The sequence below is a fragment of the Girardinichthys multiradiatus genome, chromosome 6, assembly GCF_021462225.1.
Source record: "Girardinichthys multiradiatus isolate DD_20200921_A chromosome 6, DD_fGirMul_XY1, whole genome shotgun sequence".
NCBI lineage: Eukaryota > Metazoa > Chordata > Actinopteri > Cyprinodontiformes > Goodeidae > Girardinichthys > Girardinichthys multiradiatus.
The window spans coordinates 22,841,804-22,864,237 of record NC_061799.1 but is presented as its reverse complement, the minus strand read 5'-3'; positions in this window follow the sequence as shown (position 1 = coordinate 22,864,237).

Here is a 22,434-nt window from a genome sequence, read left to right as displayed (position 1 = left end):
GATGGTGGTAGAAGAGATCACACTCTCCACAACAGATTATAGAAGATATGCAGCATCTTGCTGCAAACACCAAAGGACCTAAGCTTCCTCAAGAAGTACAGTCTGCTATGTCCCTTCTTGTAGATGGCTTCACAGTTGCATCTCCACTCTAGGATTTTCATTAATAATAATCAGGATTTTTTGTTGATGTTTTGAATGCCTTCATTGTTTCTTCTGATTTATAAAAATCAAATCTATTTTCCATTTAGCTAATAACCTTACTTTGGCCTTTTGTGAGAATTATGTTTGTATTACAAATGAATTTATATAAGGGGTTTGGAAAACTATGGGATTACAAGACAATACAAAATGGGAACAAAATGACTTCATTTAACTGGAAAAGCCAATATATTGACTCAATATATCAATCAATCAAACTTTATTTATAAAACGCTTTACACACCCAAAGTGACCAAAATGCTGTACAAGAACATAGAAACATAAAATAGGCAATATAATACAACATTTACAGTATAACTAATAGAATAAGAGCAGTTAAAACAATAAATAGGTTAGAATAAAATGATTTAAAAAAAACTGCAATATATATATACAGTACAGACCAAAGGTTTGGACACACCTTCTCATTCAAAGAGTTTTCTTTATTTTCATGACTATGAATATTGTAGCTTCACACTAAAGGCATCAAAACTATGAATTAACACATGTGGAATTATATACTGAACAAAAAAGTGTGAAACAACTGAAAATATGTGTTATATTCTAGGTTCTTCAAAGTAGCCAACTTTTGCTTTGATTGCTGCTCCGCACACTCTTGGTATTCTGTTGATGAGCTTCAAGAGGTAGTCACCTGAAATGGTTTTCCAACAGTCTTGAAGGAGTTCCCAGAGATGCTTAGCACTTGTTGGCCCTTTTGCCTTCACTCTGCGGTCCAGCTCACCCCAAACCATCTCAATTGGGTTCAGGTCTGGTGACTGTGGAGACCAGGTCATCTGGTGCAGCAACCCATCACTCTTCTTCTTGGTCAAATAGCCCTTACGCAGCCTGGAGGTGTGTTTGGGGTCATTGTCCTGTTGAAAAATAAATGATAGTCCAACTAAACGCAAACCGGATGGAATAGCATGCCGCTGCAAGATGCTGTGGTAGCCATGCTGGTTTAGTATGCCTTCAATTTTGAATAGATTTCCAACAGTGTCACCAGCAAAGCACCCCCACACCATCACACCTCCCCCTCCATGCTTCACGGTGGGAACCAGGCATGTAGAGTCCATCTGTTCACCTCTTCTGCGCCGCACAAATACATGGTGGTTGGAACCAAAGATCTCAAACTTGGACTCATCAGACCAAAGCACAGATTTCCACGGATCTAATGTCCATTCCTTGTGTTCTTTAGCCCAAACAAGTCTCTTCTGCTTGTTGCCTGTCCTCAGCAGTGGTTTCCTAGCAGCTATTTTACCATGAAGGCCTGATTCACACTGTCTCCTCTTAACAGTTGTTCTAGAGATGTGTCTGCTGCTAGAACTCTGTGTGGCATTGACCTGTTCTCTAATCTGAGCTGCTGTTAACCTGCGATTTCTGAGGCTGGTGACTCGGATGAACTTATTGTCCGCAGCAGAGGTGACTCTTGGTCTTCCTTTCCTGGGGCGGTCCTCATGTGAGCCAGTTTCTTTGTAGCGCTTGATGGTTTTTGCGACTGCACTTGGGGACACTTTCAAAGTTTTCCCAATTGTTCGGACTGACTGACCTTCATTTTTTAATGTAATGATGGCCACTCGAATTTCTTTACTTAGCTGCTTTTTTCTTGCCATAATATAAATTCTAACAGTCTATCCAGTAGGACTATCAGCTGTGTACTGTATCCACCTCCTGCACAACACAACTGATGGTCCCAATCCCATTTATAAGGCTTGAAATCACACTTATTAAACCTGACAAGGCACACCTGTGAAGTGAAAACCATTTCAGGTGACTACCTCTTGAAGCTCATCAACAGAATACCAAGAGTGTGCGGAGCAGTAATCAAAGCAAAAGGTGGCTACTTTGAAGAACCTAGAATATAAGACATATTTTCAGTTGTTTCACACTTTTTTGTTCAGTATATAATTCCACATGTGTTAATTCATAGTTTTGATGCCTTCAGTGTGAAGCTACAATATTCATAGTCATGAAAATAAAGACAACTCTTTGAATGTAAAGGTGTGTCCAAACCTTTGGTCTATACTGTGTATATATATATATTTATATATATATATATATATACACTGCTCAAAAAATAAATGGAACACTTAAACAACACAATATAGCTCCAAATAAATCAAACTTCTGTGAAATCAAACTGTCCACTTAGGAAGCAACACTGATAGACAATCAATTTCACATGTTGTTGCACAAATGGAATAGACAACAGGGGGAAATATTTGGCGATTAGCAAGACACACTCAATAAAGGAGTGGTTCTGCAGGTGGGGACCACAGACCACTTCTCAGTACCTATGCTTTCTGCCTGATGTTTTGGTCACTTTTGGATATCGGTGGTGCTTTCACATTCGTGGTAGCATGAGACGGACTCTACAACCCACACAAGTGGCTCAGGTAGTGCAGCTCATCCAGGATGGCACATCAATGTGAGCTGTGGCAAGAAGGTTTGCTGTGTCTGTCAGCGTAGTGTCCAGAGCCTGGAGGCGCTACCAGGAGACAGGCCAGTACACCAGGAGATGTGGAGGAGGCCGTAGGAGGGCAACAACCCAGCAGCAGGACTGCTATCTCCGCCTTTGTGCAAGAAGGAACAGGAGGAGCACTGCCAGAGCCCTGCAAAATGACCTCCGGCAGGCCACAAATGTGCATGTGTCTGCAGAGACGGTTAGAAACTGACTCCAAGAGGATGGTATGAGGGCCAGACGTCCACAAATGGGGGTTGTGCTCACAGCCCAACACCGTGCAGGACGCTTGGCATTTGCCAGAGAAGACCAGGATTGGCTAATTCGCCGCTGGCGCCCTGTGCTCTTCACAGATGAAAGCAGGTTCACACTGAGACAGATGTGACAGAGTCTGGAGACACCGTGGAGAGCGATCTGCTGCCTGCAACATCCTTCAGCATGACGGTTTGGCAGTGGATCAGTAATGGTGTGGGGTGGCAATTCTTTGGAGGGACGCACGGCTCTCCATGTGCTCGCTAGAGGTAGCCTGACTGCCATTAGGTACCGAAATGAGATCCTCAGACCCCTTGTGAGACCATATGCTGCTGCGGTTGGCCCAAGGTTCCTCCCAATGCAAGACAATGCTAGACCTCATGTGCTGGAGTGTGTCAGCAGTTCCTGCAAGATGAAGACATTGAAGCTATGGACTGGCCCCCCCATTCCCCAGACATAAATCCGATTGAGCACATCTGGGACATCATGTCTCGCTCCATCCACCAACGTCACGTTGCACCACAGACTGTCCAGGAGTTGACGAATGCTTTAGTCCAGGTCTGGGAGGAGATCCCTCAGGAGACCGTCCGCCATCTCATCAGGAGCATGCCCAGGCGTTGTAGGGAGGTCATACAGGCACGTGGAGGCCACACACAATACTGAGCCTCATTTTGACTTGTTTTAAGGACATTACATCAAAGTTGGATCAGCCTATAGTCTGTTTTTCCACTTTAATTTTGTGCGTGACTCCAAATCCAGGCCTCCATTAGTTAATAAATTTGATTTCCATTGATGATTTTTGTGAGATTTTGTGGTCAGCATTTTCAACTTTCTACAGAACAAAGTTTTCAATGAGAATATTTCATTCATTCAGATCTAGGATGTGTTGTTTGAGTGTTACCTTTATTTTTTTGAGCAGTGGAGAGAGAGAAAGAGAGAGAGAGTTCAGTGCGAGTCCATCAAAGCAGTTTGGTTGAGATGTTTCTATATATTAGTTTTTAATTCTATTTTATTGGATAAGTTGGTGTTTTGGTTTTATGTATGTCTTCTGCAGTTATATCATTTGTATTTACCTTTATGTGAAGCACTTTAGTTAACATTAAGAGTTGTTGTTAAATGTGCTATGTAAATAAAATTGACATTGACATATATAGGCAAAATAGTTCTCAAAGTATATTCTATACAGCCATGGAATGGGAATACTATGTTTGCAGACATACCCATATCTTTAAATGTCATGTGGAAATGTTGTTAATCATCTCAGTCATCATCTTCCTTTTTATTTTACAGTGCTTCACTTTCACAGTAGAATATAAGTGGTGAAGAAATCCCATAAATCACATTAGGTCCAAAGCATGCCTTTTAATAGGCTATTTTCAACAAAGCCAAGAGATAAACCTTGCTTACTTCCTTAGATTTTTCCTCATTAAGATCAGCTATAAAAGCTTGTTTTTACCCCCATCTATGCCAAACCATAACATGCCAAAGATGTCATTAACTGAGCCACTGGCTACCTTGTATTCTACTATAGTTTCTATACAGCATACATAATTTATCATTGTAATAGATGGCAAGAATTAAGGTTTTCATAGTTGTTTTTTTCTCATGAATGCCCTTGTATTAGGTGAATAGAAATTCACAAAACACAGACCTTGTTCGCCATATTGCTGTATTTATTTTTAACCCCATTTGCAAAATGTTTTAGATAGGGTGAATAAGACAATGCTTTTGAGAATGGAGCAAGACACCTCTAATATCGATTGTTTACCTCCAGAGACAGTGTGCTATCCAGCCCAATACAGCCAGCTGGACTTTTATCATTTTGCCAACATGTCATGGTGATCCTGGTGTGTATTACCTTAAAACAAGCAAGTGACTGGTCGCACAGACTGTCTACCCTCAAGGAGCAATGGCGGATAACCCTTATATTAGTCAGTCATTCTGGGGCTGTCACCCCATCACTTGACGGTTCACAGCAGTTCCAAGTTGACTTTAACTGTGTCCTAGCCTCAGGCTTTTCTGAAATCTTGCAGTTCTACTCCAAGTCCCTCCTTAACTTGTTTTTTTTAAAAGGTGCTACCTGTCTTATTCTTACAACCCATGGTGCTGTGTGAATTTGGTTCAGCATTCTTCTATGTAAACAAATTGTCACTCGCAGAGCAAATAGCAACTATTACACCTTATAAGGACACCTTAATCTTTCAAATATTGTGAGAATGACCTGAAGAATACTTTTGGATTACCTACCAGGGGTCTGCAACCTGCATCTGGGGAGCCGCAAGTGGCTCTTTAGACTGTCCAGTGCGGCTCATAGTAACTTTGGCCAAAAATGCAAAAGAATTCAGCAATGTTTTAAAATGCAAAGGTAATCCAAAATCCAAGCTTTACCAATTTTTCCAAGGCGCTTTCAGGCAATATATGCATAACATGCCCAAGAAAAATAACACTAATAGTACAGGAATTTTCTTTTTGTTTAAATAGAACAAATGCAAAAATAGCTCTTAGAGTTGTACAGGTTGCCGTGAGACCTATACTGTTTTAATGATTTTTTTTTTACTGTAGTGGTCAAGGAAAAAAGACCAGGATCTCTGGCCCTACTGAGTTACAAAAGGACCAAACTACCTTTCTCAATTTTTCTTTAACCTAAAATATTGCCTAATTTGCATTTAGCAGTGATGTTAATCCTTTTCAGACCCCAACATTTATTCCCTGTTGGTTGTTTGTAGCACAAGCATAATGTGGGGGTAAGGGCTTTTCTTGAAATAACAAAATATGCAGATGTTTCTGTGGTCGTCTTCAAATTAGATATCACATTCATCTTGATTCATCATCTGTTGATAACTGATGAAAAATAATCAATTGATCACAGGAATAATCCAGTTTCACTTTGGGAGGAGGTTCCTGCTAAAGCCAAAGTTTAAATTTAATCTGATGAAAATGTTGCTAAACTGCAAACAATTCAAAAATACAGCTTGCTAAATGTTAAAAGGTATCAAAATAAACTGCTTTACTGCAACTCCAGCTATCATATTGAAAGTTGCTAACACTGTCAATACTACACCAGTAATAGGGTGAACAGTGATCAGTATATTATAGTTGAAGTCAATAAGGGCAAACTGAGCTTTGAAGGAGCTTTGGCCTTGAACAAACAGGTTAAGGTGCAAAATCAAAGGGAAATATAGGAAAGCCAAATACAAATGAACTACGTGTGAAAAAAGCGTTTTACGAGAATGCGAATATCAGAATGCTGCTTTTCCCAAACAGCTAAATAAATTAAATAAAAACTCTAAACCAATACAAAGACTAAATGTCCAACTACCCCATTAAAGTGACTGAATATGTCATTTTCTTGCTAGAAATAATTCAGCAGCCATCACTAAAACATTTAGTCTATACATCAGATTGTCTAAGACTGCTGACCACATTAGTGTAAATACATTTGGTAACCACCAAACATTTATATCCCCTGCCTGTGTATGTGGGCTTAAACGCCCCCTTCAGTAATGGAAACAAAAACCCTCAATGGTTTCATAATGTAAATATAAAAGAAGCTTACTTTGAAGAATATGGTATATTCAATCCTGCAAAGTTTTAGTGTGGTAGAGACATGACTGATTTTGTGTTTCCTCACAGATTTGAGAAGTCTTGTTTAAGAAGGGCTGTTTTGAGCAGCATACAGTAAATGACAACTTTAAGATCCTTTATGTGATCTATATATGTCTAACACATTAAAAAGTTCAAATATGACAAAAAATGTCATTCTCATTAAGTTTTAAGTAAATATACATAATGTTTTGTAATTTTTACATATTAAAAAAACCTCCTGTCCAAGTAAGAAGGTCAAGTGGAGACTTCAGGACCATATTCTATGTGTCTACAACTGTCAAACATCTTGGAGCTATTTTTGTTTTTGTTCCAATGTAAAGTAAAGCTTTTTAACTTCAGTGGAAAATACATCACATTAGAGAAAGCTGTGTAGATAAAACTAAGGTAATTTAGGAGGAAACAAATTAATCCCATATGATGGTATGGCTGAATGCGTTTCCTTCAGAGCCTTGGTTGTGTGCTCAGATTTCTATGATGGTTTCCACATTGTGCACATAAGAACTACTTGTGAACACAGATTTGTATGTACAGAACATTTTCTGTCATCTCTGCAGTTAGTATACCCAACTTGATTTATACTCTCTATCAAAGATATAAATAACACAGTGAACATATGTAAAGTAAATGTTGGTCTAAAGCATGATTAGGCTCAAATGCTCTTAAATTACTGCTAGCTTTTAGTTTGAAGTGAATATAATGGGACTTCTGTTTTCAAGGCAGAATGTGGTCAAAATGCAACTTAAGACTTGCATGTGTAGCACAGCACATCATACAACCAATGTGAAATGCTGTGCATAGACCAGACCACAGTCTAGAAAACTGTGATTTTCAGCAAGACAAACAAACAAACAAAAGCGTCCAGCCGTAGCCATGGTCACTGCATGCATGCTCAATATGAGGGATCGCTGCAAAGTCAACGCCAGTGACTGTCCACTGTCTCTTCATGCTCATCCAGGAGGAGTAACTGCTACAAGTCACTGACTCAATGCAATCTGCTGGGTTTCTTTGGATAGAAAAACTTTTTATCCAATTTGAATAAATAACTGAATCTGACTGCACTGTTCCATGGTTAGGATTAATTGGAATGTATGTACTTGACTTTTTTGAAGTGCCTTGAGACAACATGTGTTGTGAATTGGCGCTATATAAATAAACTAAATTGAATTGAAATATCAATAAAACTGAACTGAAACTGAACTGAACATGTTAAAATGAAGTAATAAACAATGGGAGCTAATTTAGAGGGGCCTGGTGTAAACTGTAGATTTTGAGGTAAACGTTTCCTACGGTAGCAAGTGTACTTGGATGTGTAGAATGTGATTCATATCTAAAGCTTAATTACCCTGATGTGTCAGACTAATAATTTTAACTTTGAAGATTAGCGACCAGTTACTATGTTGATTTTAAAGGCCAAATAATACTGGTCTGCAGATCAGCTTTACACTGGAATCCATCCATTTCATATATCCACTTAGTCCTTGCAGCAACCATGCATGCATACATTTTCACCTAATGGCAATTTAGACTGGCCAAATATCCTAACATGCATGCTTTTGCAGCAAAGGAAGGTTCCCTGAGTACTTGTAAAAACACCATGCATGCAGTTGGAGAACCTTTAAAGTCTGAACAGAAAAGCCAGGACTCGAACTCAGAAAGTTTTTGTTGCAAGACCTCATTTTACCTAGAGTAATCCAAAATTGTGGCTGTATTCTAATAAAGGTAATCAGTACAGATTGAAAAGATTGTTTAACATATGAACAAACCTATTAATAAAGCACTTTAAATAAAACATAGTTTAATTGAACTGACATTAAGATAAAAACACTAAAATTGAATATTGATTATCTTGTGTGTGAATTTTCATTTAGAGCTTGTCTTCTATGCTCTTGCTTGTTCACCTTGCAATGAGTGTTGTGCATTCCTAGGTTTGTGACAAGGGTTTAACAGGACTACATTTCTCTCATGTTTGGTTCACAATCTAAAACCTTTAAACAGGACAAAGTTACATCAAACAGTCATTCTGTAAATTGGCATGAACAGTGTTCTCCAGCAAGGAGTAAACAGAACAGAAGAGTAAATATAGGGCCTGGCACAGGTGGAAACAGTGAGAGTGATGGGCATGGAGCAGGTGGACCAAATAAAGCTGATTATAGTCTGACAGTAGCAGGGAGTGGAAACTAAAACATGACTGGAACTAAACAGAAATTCAAGGACACAATCCAACCAAAGGAAAATCTTCCAAAAGTAACAAAATTAAAATGCAACATAAACACAATAAGAAAGTAAACCTAAAGGAATGAACTAAAGCAATGCCTGGAAAACATAATCATGATCAGAAAAAACTTAATACATGCACCCCAACCTAAATATTCTACACTGATTACAAATTCTTTAAAACACAGTTTGTGATTTGAAGAATTGTCATTTTTGACAACAAGACATTGGAACCTTTAGATTTTCTAAAGATATTACTAAAATGCTAAAATCTAGTCTAGTTATTGTAAACACAATGTTGTGTATTCTTTCATTTATGCTCTCATCTCGTCAGCTAGATGTATTGTTGCAAACCTACGTATTAGACATTAATGTCGTGGAGTGTTGATGGAGGCATGCTGCCACAAATTCACATGTTAATAAAATTTTAAAATGAATAAATATATGAATAAATGCATAAAAAGATGTCTTTATTCAGTCCAGGTTTTGTCCATTGGTGAAATACAGATTTGAACCAAACCTAATTGGAAGTAATAAGGACTAAGTAGAACACTTTTATCACAGAGAAGTAAACAATAGCTGAATGTAAATATTCTAGAACTTTTAAAGACAATTATAGATTAAATTTATTGTTGCATATAAGACTACTTTGAAAAACAACTATTTCTTCATACAGACAATAAACATAACTTTATGCAGTAAATATCAGCTGATGTAACCCTCCAACCTAGCACCAACCTTGTATTTTAATCTTAAAGATTCTCCTTAGGTTCTTCTTTTAGCCATAGAAAGGAGGTGGGAGAAGAGAATTAATACAAGATAATTCTTTCATAGGTTTTTGGCAAAAACCAATACCAAATGAACAACATAATTAGTCATGGACATAACAAAATAGTATGAATTATGTAAATTCCATCTAGAGAAATCCTCTAGTAATTGTTGCATTTTTTTTTTACCAATCATTTATAGAGTTTTTGTATGGCTTATTTGACCGTGGCTTATTAGGCCAAGCTTTTACGGTCTGCAACAGCAAAAAGACAAGGTTCTCTGGTGCACAGCAAGTGCTCTTGTTCTTTTGGCCACATGAGTGTTTTAAATTACACTGTTTCTGTCGTTTTAGTACAAACTAAACACTTACACATAAATGGAGCATAAATGTGCATATCCTAGAGCAGAAATAAAAAGGAAACTATTTCAGTTTCCTCTCCGGATCCATTTTCTTTGAGAAAGATTTGTTTTCAAAGCCTGCAAACTGCACTTCCGAGAACATTGGTGGTCCTTTAACTAAGTGTAATGACAGATGGCTTTGAACCCCACAACCCCAGTGCTCACTGTTTTGGCCTTAACAAAATAATTTTTATTCTACTTTAGATCTCAAACTAATGTTGTCTTTGTTTGCCTTAAAAAATACTTTAGTATCTAAATAAAAAGTAGAGGGAATTTATTTTTTGGTGTTTTAAGAAATTAAATTTATAAAAATATCAAAAAACACTAAAGAAGACTTGAGAAAGAGGCCAGTTGAGACAGCAATGCTTAATTTGAGACAGATAGGCCGTTGTAAAAAGATGGTCGTTCTGTTAAGCATTAGGGAATGTGATGTAGCATATTAAGAAACCTCAAAACAAGTCGAGGTCATATCACAGTACGATACTGTGTTTGTTAGTATGAAGCTGATAGTCTGTCTTCCAAGCAAGAATGATACTAGAGACAGAAATAAAGCCTGAGAGCTTGAAGTGTCTAAGCAGTATTGAAGCTGTTCCATGGAATGCCCTCTTCTGGAATGAGATCTCAGAGGTTGTTCCTATGTACTAGTGAATTTGAGTACTCTGTCACAAGTCAGTTTGTTCATGTCGGTGTCGAAAAGCTTTTTTTTAATCTAACTATATTAGACTCAGGCAATGAGAGAATGTTTCAATTCTATTTGCAATTATGATGAATCTCAAGTCTCAAGTTAAAAAACTGAACAGTTAATGACATGGTCTCTTCGACCTTGAACTGAAGACACTGTAATGCCAATGCCAAAAGGTGGTGAGGACAGAACATTAATGGTGATAAAATTAAAAGGACCAACATGAGGATGGCTACAGCATGCTAAGCAAAAGTTTCTCCCAGAACAATTGTAGCATCTGTTTTCTTTGACTATTTACCGTTTCCCCTCAACCATTAACTTTGTCTATTTACTTGTGAAAACACATAAAACTTGTTGAGGGATGTCCATTTCTTTATTCTTGAAGTTAATTTAAAAAATACCAGGGCATGGGTGTGGTGCTGATGGTGTAGGGGTTAAGCGTGCGACCATATACAGAGGCTCCAGTCCTTGAAGCAGCTGTCCTGGGTTTGAGTCCCAGACTTGATGACATTTGCCGAATGTCTCTCCCTCTCTCTATCCCTCTTTTCTGTCTACCTACTGTCAAAAATAAAGGCCACTAGTGCCGAAAAAATATCTTAAAAAAAAACAATTAATATAAAAATAAATAAAAAATACCTGGGCATATACACTGCTCAAAAATAAAGGGAATACTTAAACAACACAATATAACTCCAAGTAAAACAAACTTCTGTGAAATCAAACTGTCCACTTAGGAAGCAACACTGATTGACAATCAATTTCACATGCTGTTGCGCAAATGGAATAGACAACAGGGGGAAATATTTGGCGATTAGCAAGACACACTCAATAAAGGAGTGGTTCTGCAGGTGGGGACCACAGACCACTTCTCAGTACCTATGCTTTCTGCCTGATGTTTTGGTCACTTTTGGATATCGGTGGTGCTTTCACACTCGTGGTAGCATGAGACGGACTCTACCACCCACACAAGTGGCTCAGGTAGTGCATCTCATCCAGGATGGCACATCAATGCAAGCTGTGACAAGAAGGTTTGCTGTGTCTGTCAGCGTAGTGTCCAGAACCTGGAGGCGCTACCAGGAGACAGACCAGTACATCAGGAGACGTGGATCAGACCGTAGGAGGGCAACAACCCAGCAGCAGGACCGCTACCTCAGCCTTTGTTCAAGGAGGAACAGGAGGAGCACTGCTAGAGCCCTGCAAAATGACCTCCAGCAGGCCACAAATGTGCATGTGTCTGCACAAACAGTTAGAAACCGACTCCATGAGGATGGTATGAGGGCCTGACGTCCACAAATGGGGGTTGTGCTCACAGCCCAACCCCGTGCAGGACGCTTGGCATTTGCCAGAGAACACCAGGATTGGCAAATTCGCCACTGGCGCCCTGTGCTCTTCACAGATGAAAGCAGGTTCACACTGAGCACATGTGACAGACGTGACAGAGTGTGGAGACACCGTGGAGAGCGATCTGCTGCCTGCAACATCCTTCAGCATGACGGTTTGGCAGTGGGTCAGTAATGGTGTGGGGTGGCAATTCTATGGAGGGCTGCATGGCCCTCCATGTGCTCGCCAGAGGTAGCCTGACTGCCATTAGGTACCGAGATGAGATCCTCAGACCCCTTGTGAGACCATATGCTGGTGCGGTTGGCCCTGGGTTCCTCCTAATGCAGGACAATGCTAGACCTCATGTGGCTGGAGTGTGTTAGCAGTTCCTGCAAGATGAAGACACTGAAGCTATGGACTGGCCCGCCTGTTCCCCAGACCTGAATCCAATTGAGCACATCTGGGACATCATGTCTCGCTCCATCCACCAACGTCACATTGCACCACAGACTGTTCAGGAGTTTTAAGGATGTTACATCAAAGTTGGATCAGCCTGTAGTGGGTTTTTCACTTTAATTTTGTGTGTGTCTCCAAATACATGCCTCCATTGGTTGATAAATCTGATTTCCATTGATTATTTTTGTGGGATTTTGTTGTCAAAACATTCAACTTTGTACAGAACAAAGTATTCAATGAGAATATTTCTTTCTTTCAGATCTAGGTGTGTTATTTGAGTGTTCCCTTTATTTTTTTGAGCAGTGTAGTATCACAGTCTGCATTTAAATGTTTGTTGTGATTTTGTTTAATCAATTATTTAAATTAAAGATAGAATTTTCTTTTTCTTTTACAATTTCTACTCTGAACAAAGTGATCTAAGCAATGGGTAATTAACTTAGGGCTTAAGCAAAAAGGTTAGAGTAAGGTTATAGAATAAACATGGAACATCTACATTTTATTTTTGTGAATAATTGCCTACCAACTTTGCCTCATCAGGTCTGAGCAGAGGATGCAGCAGGCTGCAAACTTTCCAGTTGAAGACCCAGTCAAAGGCAAATGTTCTACACTTTTTCCTTCTTTCTTATCTGCGTCTGAAAGCAGCTGCACTATCACCAAACATTTGTAAGGATGTAAAAATGGAGATATTTAGCTGTTTGTTTAGATTTGCATTGTGTTCTGTTTTTATGTATACATTTAGAATCTGGCTATTGGCTAATTAATGTCAAAACATAGTCTTGGGAACAGTCAGCAAGATGTAGCTTCAACACTGCAAAGACATTTGTTACACAAGGTGTAAAAAGTAACTTTGCAGAATCAATTGTAGTATCTACATTAGCTATAGATAATACAGTTGATTCTGTCATTCCAGCAACAGTTCAAACCCATGTGACTGCTTCTTGCATGCCAAACGTTCAGGACTAAATGGAAAACCAGACCCAAAATATGACCCTTCTCATCCTACGGGCTGAAATGTATTGCTTAGAGCTGAACTAGGTGTGTGGTAAAAGTGTATCATTGTGCAGTTTAAAATAATCAACAATTAAAATTTTGCACAGTTAGATGAAATAGCTAAAAGGTAAACCACTGAAATATATAAAGAAAAAAACAAGTGTCATGATCTGAAACTCAAAAATAATGAAAGTCACAGTGTACAGTAGTACATGTTTCAAAACCACACTAGATGTTCCACCAAGATATAGGACCAGGTCATTCTTGGAGCACAGTTTATTTGAAATGTACAAAGTCCCCATCCTGTCACAAGGGTGTGGCTATGAACATAAAATGAGACCATACATTAGCCTTTCTTAAAAAAACAAAAAACTACGTATCATATGGCTGTTTTTAAACATATAAGAAACTAATTGAAACATCTCATTGTCAAGAAAAAGCCAGATCTTTACAAATAAAGCTGTTCAATTTAAAACTTCCCTAATTCTGTGACACAATGAATAAATGCATACAGTGTCACGTGTAAGTAGGAAAAAATGTTTCGGTGTAAAATAAATACCTCTCTCTCTTTGAGATGTCATAAATGTCAGTAATGGAGCCACAGCATTCAAGCCTTCAACCGACCCATTATTCTGAACCGGATGTATCAAGCAAAGGTTCTTTTTCTGACTAATGAAAAGAACTGAGCAGATGTTACAGCATATAAAGGTGCTTTTAATAAGACATTCACAAGTTTGTGCAGCGGACATACAAGCTTTAGAAAAAAACAAGGGGGACAGTATAATAAGCAGTGAATGGTTTGTTTTTAAATCTGCCAGCACCTAGTACATACACACAGCTGAAACAAACAAAATAGAGGTAAGCTCCTGTGTTTGCTTTGAAATAGCATTAAATCCTGTCTCCAGATGGGAAAAGAAAAACTAATTTTGGGAATATGTCACTCAGTCCGATGCCACAGTGCATAGAATTTGCAGTCTAGCTGGCATGATGAATCACTGGCACATCAGTGTGTCAAATCCTTCCACTCTTTGCAACTACTTTCCAGACACAGCTCATTTAGCAGAAGGTCTTGCCCTAACCGACATGTCGGGCCCTTTCTTCCATAACTCAGGAATGCCAAGCATTCCCCCAGGGGTTAAAGGCAGACTTTTTCACTTTATGGCATGTATGCAGGTTATGACACACATCTGAGTGTGATAAGACTCATAACTAGGGGCCATACAGTGATGGGATCACAATAACTATAACTCTTTGACTTCTTAGACCACAATCCTCTGATCAGATATGCTTGTGTAAAGAGTTACAAATAAATTGTAATTAATGTTGCTGAGGCATATAAAATTATAATGATCCATCAGATTGACCTTGCAAGGACCCCCTCTTATTTTTGTCTTCTATGTTGTTTGTGAATGGCACAGTTTGAAACTTGGACTAACCGGAGACAAAGATGAGATAGGAACTCTACATATAGGTATCTATAGTCATGGTAAAAAGAAAGTACAGCCTGTGTCAGTTCTAGGTTTTTAACATGTGAAATATATAGCTCATTTAAACATGAAGCAAAAATGGAAAGGAAAAGTTTAGGAATAATTACACACAACTCAGCAATCCATAGATTTGTGCATAATGTGTAAAACCCTAGAATTTCATAGGGGTATACTTTTGTTTTATACTGACTGTGGGCATGCCTACTCTAATGGGGATATTATGCATAACTGATATTTTCTGCTGTGTTTCCAACACACAGAGCCAGACTCTGCTGGAGGTTTCTTCCAATTAAAGGAGAGTTCTCCTCTCCACTGTCGCTACATGCATACTGATTATGAGGGATTGCTGCAAAGTTAACAACTCGAGGTAATCAGCTCTCCACTGTCGCACATGCTCATTCAGGAGGAGGGATTGCTGCAAAGTCAGTGGTGTAATACAATCGGCTGAGTTTACATAAATAAAAACCTTTGTACAAAACTGAAATACCAACTTGACTTGATTCCATTGTTTTGTAACTAGGATTAAATGTTTTCTACACAACAGTCAGTCATCCTCCCATTAAAACACACATCAACACACTGACAGTGGTAGGTTACATTGTAGCCACAGCTGCCCTGGAGCAGACTGACAGACGTGGGGCCGCTATACAATCAGTGCCACCAGGCAGATGAAATGGCTTACCCAAGGACACAAAGAATGAGACTGATGGACCAGGCACAAACTCGTTGCAGTGCATATAATGTCCTGTCCAACTTGTCAACTTGTGTTATTTCTTATTGTGCTCTGAGTAGTTTATAATTCAGGTTCACTAAATTTTACATCGTCTTTTAAACCAAGGTAAGATTTACATGGTTGTTCATACCCAATTTTCAACCAAATGATACTCAACATATAAAGTCAGAATGAACTGGTACGAGAGATTGCTCTGCCAGAATGGCACAATATCCTTTAGGTTAGACTCCCAGTCAATGTATAAACCCCCAATAACCATGTAGATAAATCTGTTTTGTCTAGGGATAAGAAGTGACTTATAAAAAATGTTTACACACATACAGAATTGGAAATAAACACTACCCTCAAGTATTTAAAGTTGTTGAAAATTTAAAAACCTTTATAATCCGTGCAAAAAACACAGTTACCCATAACATAACAAAAAGTCCCACAGATGATCAATCTGCCAATCAGATGATAAGAAAAACATAGTAACTGTGGGAAAACCAGTGGTTATCTCCTGTGTTGATGTACTAAAAGAAACTACTGTAACAAACAAAAGCAAACTGAAATACAGGTCCTTCTCAAAATATTAGCATATTGTGATAAAGTTCATTATTTTCCATAATGTAATGATGAAAATTTAACATTCATATATTTTAGATTCATTGCACACTAACTGAAATATTTCAGGTCTTTTATTGTCTTAATACGGATGATTTTGGCATACAGCTCATGAAAACCCTAAATTCCTATCTCACAAAATTAGCATATCATTAAAAGGGTTTCTAAACGAGCTATGAACCTAATCATCTGAATCAACGAGTTAACTCTAAACACCTGCAAAAGCTTCCTGAGGCCTTTAAAACTCCCAGCCTGGTTCATCACTCAAAACCCCAATCATGGGTAAGACTGCCGACCTGACTGCTGTCCAGAAGGCCACTATTGACACCCTCAAGCAAGAGGGTAAGACACAGAAAGAAATTTCTGAACGAATTGGCTGTTCCCAGAATGCTGTATCAAGGCACCTCAGTGGGAAGACTGTGGGAAGGAAAAAGTGTGGCAGAAAACGCTGCACAACGAGAAGAGGTGACCGGACCCTGAGGAAGATTGTGGAGAAGGGCCGATTCCAGACCTTGGGGGACCTGCGGAAGCAGTGGACTGAGACTGGAGTAGAAACATCCAGAGCCACCGTGCACAGGCGTGTGCAGGAAATGGGCTACAGGTGCCGCATTCCCCAGGTCAAGCCACTTTTGAACCAGAAACAGCGGCAGAAGCGCCTGACCTGGGCTACAGAGAAGCAGCACTGGACTGTTGCTCAGTGGTCCAAAGTACTTTTTTCGGATGAAAGCAAATTCTGCATGTCATTCGGAAATCAAGGTGCCAGAGTCTGGAGGAAGACTGGGGAGAAGGAAATGCCAAAATGCCAGAAGTCCAGTGTCAGGTACCCACAGTCAGTGATGGTCTGGGGTGCCGTGTCAGCTGCTGGTGTTGGTCCACTGTGTTTTATCAAGGGCAGGGTCAATGCAGCTAGCTATCAGGAGATTTTGGAGAACTTCATGCTTCCATCTGCTGAAAAGCTTTATGGAGATAAAGATTTCATTTTTCAGCATGGCCTGGCACCTGCTCACAGTGCCAAAACCACTGGTAAATGGTTTACTGACCATGGTATCACTGTGCTCAATTGGCCTGCCAACTCTCCTGACCTGAACCCCATAGAGAATCTGTGGGATATTGTGAAGAGAACGTTGAGAGACTCAAGACCCAACACTCTGGATGAGCTAAAGGCCGCTATCGAAGCATCCTGGGCCTCCATAAGACCTCAGCAGTGCCACAGGCTGATTGCCTCCATGCCACGCCGCATTGAAGCAGTCATTTCTGCCAAAGGATTCCCGACCAAGTATTGAGTGCATAACTGTACATGATTATTTGAAGGTTGACGTTTTTGTATAAAAAAAAACACTTTTCTTTTATTGGTCGGATGAAATATGCTAATTTTGTGAGATAGGAATTTGGGGTTTTCATGAGCTGTATGCCAAAATCATCCGTATTAAGACAATAAAAGACCTGAAATATTTCAGTTAGTTTGCAATAAATCTAAAATATATGAATGTTAAATTTTAATCATGACATTATGGAAAATAATGAACTTTATCACAATATGCTAATATTTTGAGAAGGACCTGTATGCAAACAGTACTTAAACATTTCACAAACATATGGATAACAACTATAATGCTTTCTTGCTAAAATGGAATGTGATTCCACCCCTTTACAATCATAGACATTACTGAATTTCTTTACTGTGCAAAAATAAAAGAAACATTTTTGTTTTTCCAGCTGGCTGTGATTCATATCAAATATTTGAACTAAAAAAGAGGCATGTAATTCTGAAATTATCTAAGGTATAATTCGTCTGTTTTATTTCCACATATTTCACTGCTAATATAAGCTAGGGCTATATATGATTTATGATTAGAGGTTCAGGTGTAAACATGTCAAGGTCAGAAGTGTGAATGCCCACCCACAATGAACATTTTGTTTATTGTTTACAAGCTGAGAAGCAGCCATTAAAATGCCAAATGGGAAGATACAGACATTTGTAACCATGAATTTAATAGCTTGACTGTGTGTGTTTGCCCCCATCTATCTTACATTTCATCAGTGAGGCATTAAGATAAGAAAGCTGTGAGATGCCAGCAGCAAATTAAACCACTTCCCTTGTCTTCAAACACTTCAGCCACAAGAAAATACAAAGACATCTGTTCCTGTCACATTTTCATCTTCATGTGGTATTGAGTAAATCAGACCATTGTTTGATCATCCAAGGGATCCTTATTTGCTTTAATCAGCATGTTTGGGGTGGGTGAAAGAATGAATAAATCGCTGTTACAGACAATATTGTTGACTGACATCAGAGAACCTAGCGGGTTACTCTGTAGATGTGGTGGAGTTCTTCCTTATTTTAGATGTGAGCAAATGAGAATGTGAGTCTTTCATCCAACAATAAACAATGTTAGGACTAAATATTTAGTGCACTTCTCATTGATCCTATTTACAAACCCTTTGGCTGCTGCAATAAATACACTTCAAAAAAATAAAGGGAACACTTAAACAACACAATATAACTCCAAATAAATCAAACTTCTGTGAAATCAAACTGTCCACTTAGGAAGCAACACTGATTGACAATCAATTTCACTGCTGTTGTGCAAATGGAATAGACAACAGGGGGAAATCTTTGGCGATTAGCAAGACACTCAATAAAGGAGTGGTTCTGCAGGTGGGGACCACAGACCACTTCTCAGTAGCTATGCTTTCTGGCTGATGTTTTGGTCACTTTTGAATGTTGGTGGTGCTTTCACACTCGTGGTAGCATGAGACGGACTCTACAACCCACACAAGTGGCTCAGGTAGTGCATCTCATCCAGGATGGCACATCAATGCAAGCTGTGGCAAGAAGGTTTGCTGTGTCTGTCAGCGTAGTGTCCAGAGCCTGGAGGCGCTACCAGGAGACAGGCCAGTACACCAAGAGACGTGGAGGAGGCCGTAGGAGAGCAACAACCCAGCAGCAGGACCGCTACCTCCGCCTTTGTGCAAGGAGGAACAGGAGGAGCACTGCCAGAGCCCTGCAAAATGACCTCCAGCAGGCCACAAATGTGCATGTGTCTGCACAAACGGTTAGAAACCGACTCCATGAGGATGGTATGAGGGCCCAATGTCCATAAATGGGGGTTGTGCTCACAGCCCAACACCGTGCAGGACGCTTGGCATTTGCCAGAGAACAACAGGATTGGTAAATTCGCCACTGGCGCCCTGTGCTCTTCACAGATGAAAGCAGGTTCACACTGAGCACAGGTGACAGACGTGACAGAGTCTGGAGACACCGTGGAGAGCGATCTGCTGCCTGCAACGTCCTTCAGCATGACCGGTTTGGCAGTGGGTCAGTAATGGTGTGGGGTGGCATTTCTCTGGAGGCCCGCATGGCCCTCCATGTGCTCGCCAGAGGTAGCCTGACTGCCATTAGGTACTGAGATGAGATCCTCAGACCCCTTGTGAGACCATATGCTGGTGCGGTTGGCCCTGGGTTCCTCCTAATGCAGGACAATGCTAGACCTCATGTGGCTGGAGTGTGTCAGCAGTTCCTGTAAGATGAAGACATTGAAGCTATGGACTGGCCCGCCCGTTCCACAGACCTGAATCCGATTGAGTACATCTGGGACATCATGTCTCGCTCCATCCACCAACGTCACGTTGCACCACAGACTGTCCAGGAGTTGGCGGATGCTTTAGTCCAGGTCTGGGAGGAGATCCCTCAGGAGACCATCCGCCGTCTCATCAGGAGCATGCCCAGGTGTTGTAGGGAGGTCATACAGACACGTGGAGGCCACACACAATACTGAGCCTCATTTTGACTTGTTTTAAGGACATTACATCAAAGTTGGATCAGCCTGTAGTGGGTTTTTCCACTTTAATTTTGTGTGTGACTCCAAATACAGGCCTCCATTGGTTAATAAATTTGATTTCCATTGATGATTTTTGTGTGTTATTTTGTTGTCAGCACATTCAGCTTTGTACAGAACAAAGTATTCAATGAGAATATTTCATTCATTCAGATCTAGGATGTGTTATTTGAGTGTTCCCTTTATTTTTTGAGCAGTGTAATTATATTTAATGCATTGTTTTGATTGGAAAGAATAATATCCACACTATTACTTTGTGTTAAAACATCTCTAACAAGAGTGTAAGAAATTTGTTCATCTTGTGTTTGCGTTTACTCTTCTATGTGTTCCTGCAGTTCTCATATGTATACAGCATTCCCAGTTGTTTTAGTACAGCAGCATTGTGTCATTGGTTGACGTTGCTCACTTGACTCCTGTCAGTTTTATGGATGATGCCACCTGTCTCTCTTGTCTCTCTGAGTAATGTCCATTTGCCTCAGAAGCACACTAGTACAACATTGTGTGGCTTTGTTTTTCATTCTCCCAAGTCCTGAGATCTCTTGTAAAGCCTGTAAATGCCCATCTGATCCCTGAGAACACAACATAAAATCCACAAATTCCTCTATAGAACTGATCAAAGTCTAACACAGTTAGCCAACGTGGTTATCAGACATGCATTTGCCAAACTGTAAATACTCTTAAATGAACATTCCCAATTTAACTGGGAACTGGCTTTGATTTTGCTTCATTTAGAAATAATAAAAGTGTGTTTACTGCTATTAAGCTGTTGAAGACGTGACTGAAAAAGGCAGCAGTGAATCATTTTTAACCTATAAAGACAAAGGTTAATTTCTGCTGGCAGAAGTTAATAGTTTGACATTTATCATAATTTTCAGAACTGCAAATCCTGGCAGGTCAGAGCTCCTTTTCTGTTTTAGATATCTCAGTGATTATTTTTACCTTCCTGAAGGCCTTCCTCTAGAATAGCCTCTAGAGGGATTTCAGTGAAAGGCCAAAACCATCTAAGTGCACTTTAATTATGACATACTACTGCTGTCACATGACAAAACTGTTTTTCCAAATTTCAGTAAACTTAACAAAAGTATTTTTGACCTTGAGGACAACCACATATTTTAGAACTACAGTGATTGGGAAGGTTCTCTTAATGTAATTTTACATAAAAGCAGCTAAGTATTCAGACATCTGTTGCAATAAGACATTTCCACACAATAAAGGAAATTTCCACTGACTTCAACAATCCCTACTATAGTATACACTAACCCACTGTTACTATTAAAAAAGCGTGTTAAAAACACAGTTGTTAGAAACACAGTGGCTATTAATGCAGATTTTTTTATTCCTGCAAAACTTGTCCAGCCTCTGTAAAAATGTTGATCTTTAGAGAGGAAGTGCTCCATCTACTTTGTCATGTGTTAATATTTATCCAAGAATGTATCCCCTCTGGGATCCAAAATAACAAGGAATGGAATCTAAGGGAATTATTTTATTATTTTTTCTGTCCATAAAACGTTATAGGACAGTATCCGACCGAACTTGTTAAAAAATGCGGAAATACAGTACAGACTAAAAGTTTGAACACACCTTCTCATTCAAAGCGTTTTCTTTATTTTCATGACTATGAATATTGTAGCTTCACACTAAAGGCATCAAAACTATGAATTAACACATGTGGAATTATATACTGAACAAAAAAGTGTGAAACAACTCAAAATATGTCTTCTTTTCTAGGTTCTTCAAAGTAGCCACCTTTCGCTTTGATTACTGCTCTGCACACTCTTGGTATTCTGTTGATGAGCTTCAAGAGGTAGTCACCTGAAATGGTTTTCCAACAGTCTTGAAGGAGTTCCCAGAGATGCTTAGCACTTGTTAGCCCTTTTGCCTTCACTCTACGGTCCAGCTCACCCCAAACCATCTCGATTGGGTTCAGGTCCGGTGACTGTGGAGGCCAGGTCATCTGGCGCAGCACCCCATCACTCTCCTTCTTGGTCAAATAACCCTTACACAGCCTGGAGGTGTGTTTGGGGTCATTGTCCTGTTGAAAAATAAATGATGGTCGAGCTAAACGCCAACCGGATGGAATTGCATGCCGCTGCAAGATGCTGTGGTAGCCATGCTGGTTCAGTATGCCTTCAATTTTGATTAAATCCCCAACAGTGTCACCAGCAAAGCTCCCCCACACCATCACACCTCCTCCTCCATGCTTCACGGTGGGAACCAGGCATGTAGAGTCCATCCGTTCACCTCTTCTGCGCCGCACAAAGGTTGGAACCAAAGATCTCAAACTTGGACTGTTCCGACCAAAGCACAGATTTCCACTGGTCTAATGTCCATTCCTTGTGTTCTTTAGCCCAAACAAGTCTCTTCTGCTTGTTGCCTGTCCTCAGCAGTGGTTTCCTAGCAGCTATTTTACCATGGAGGCCTGATTCACA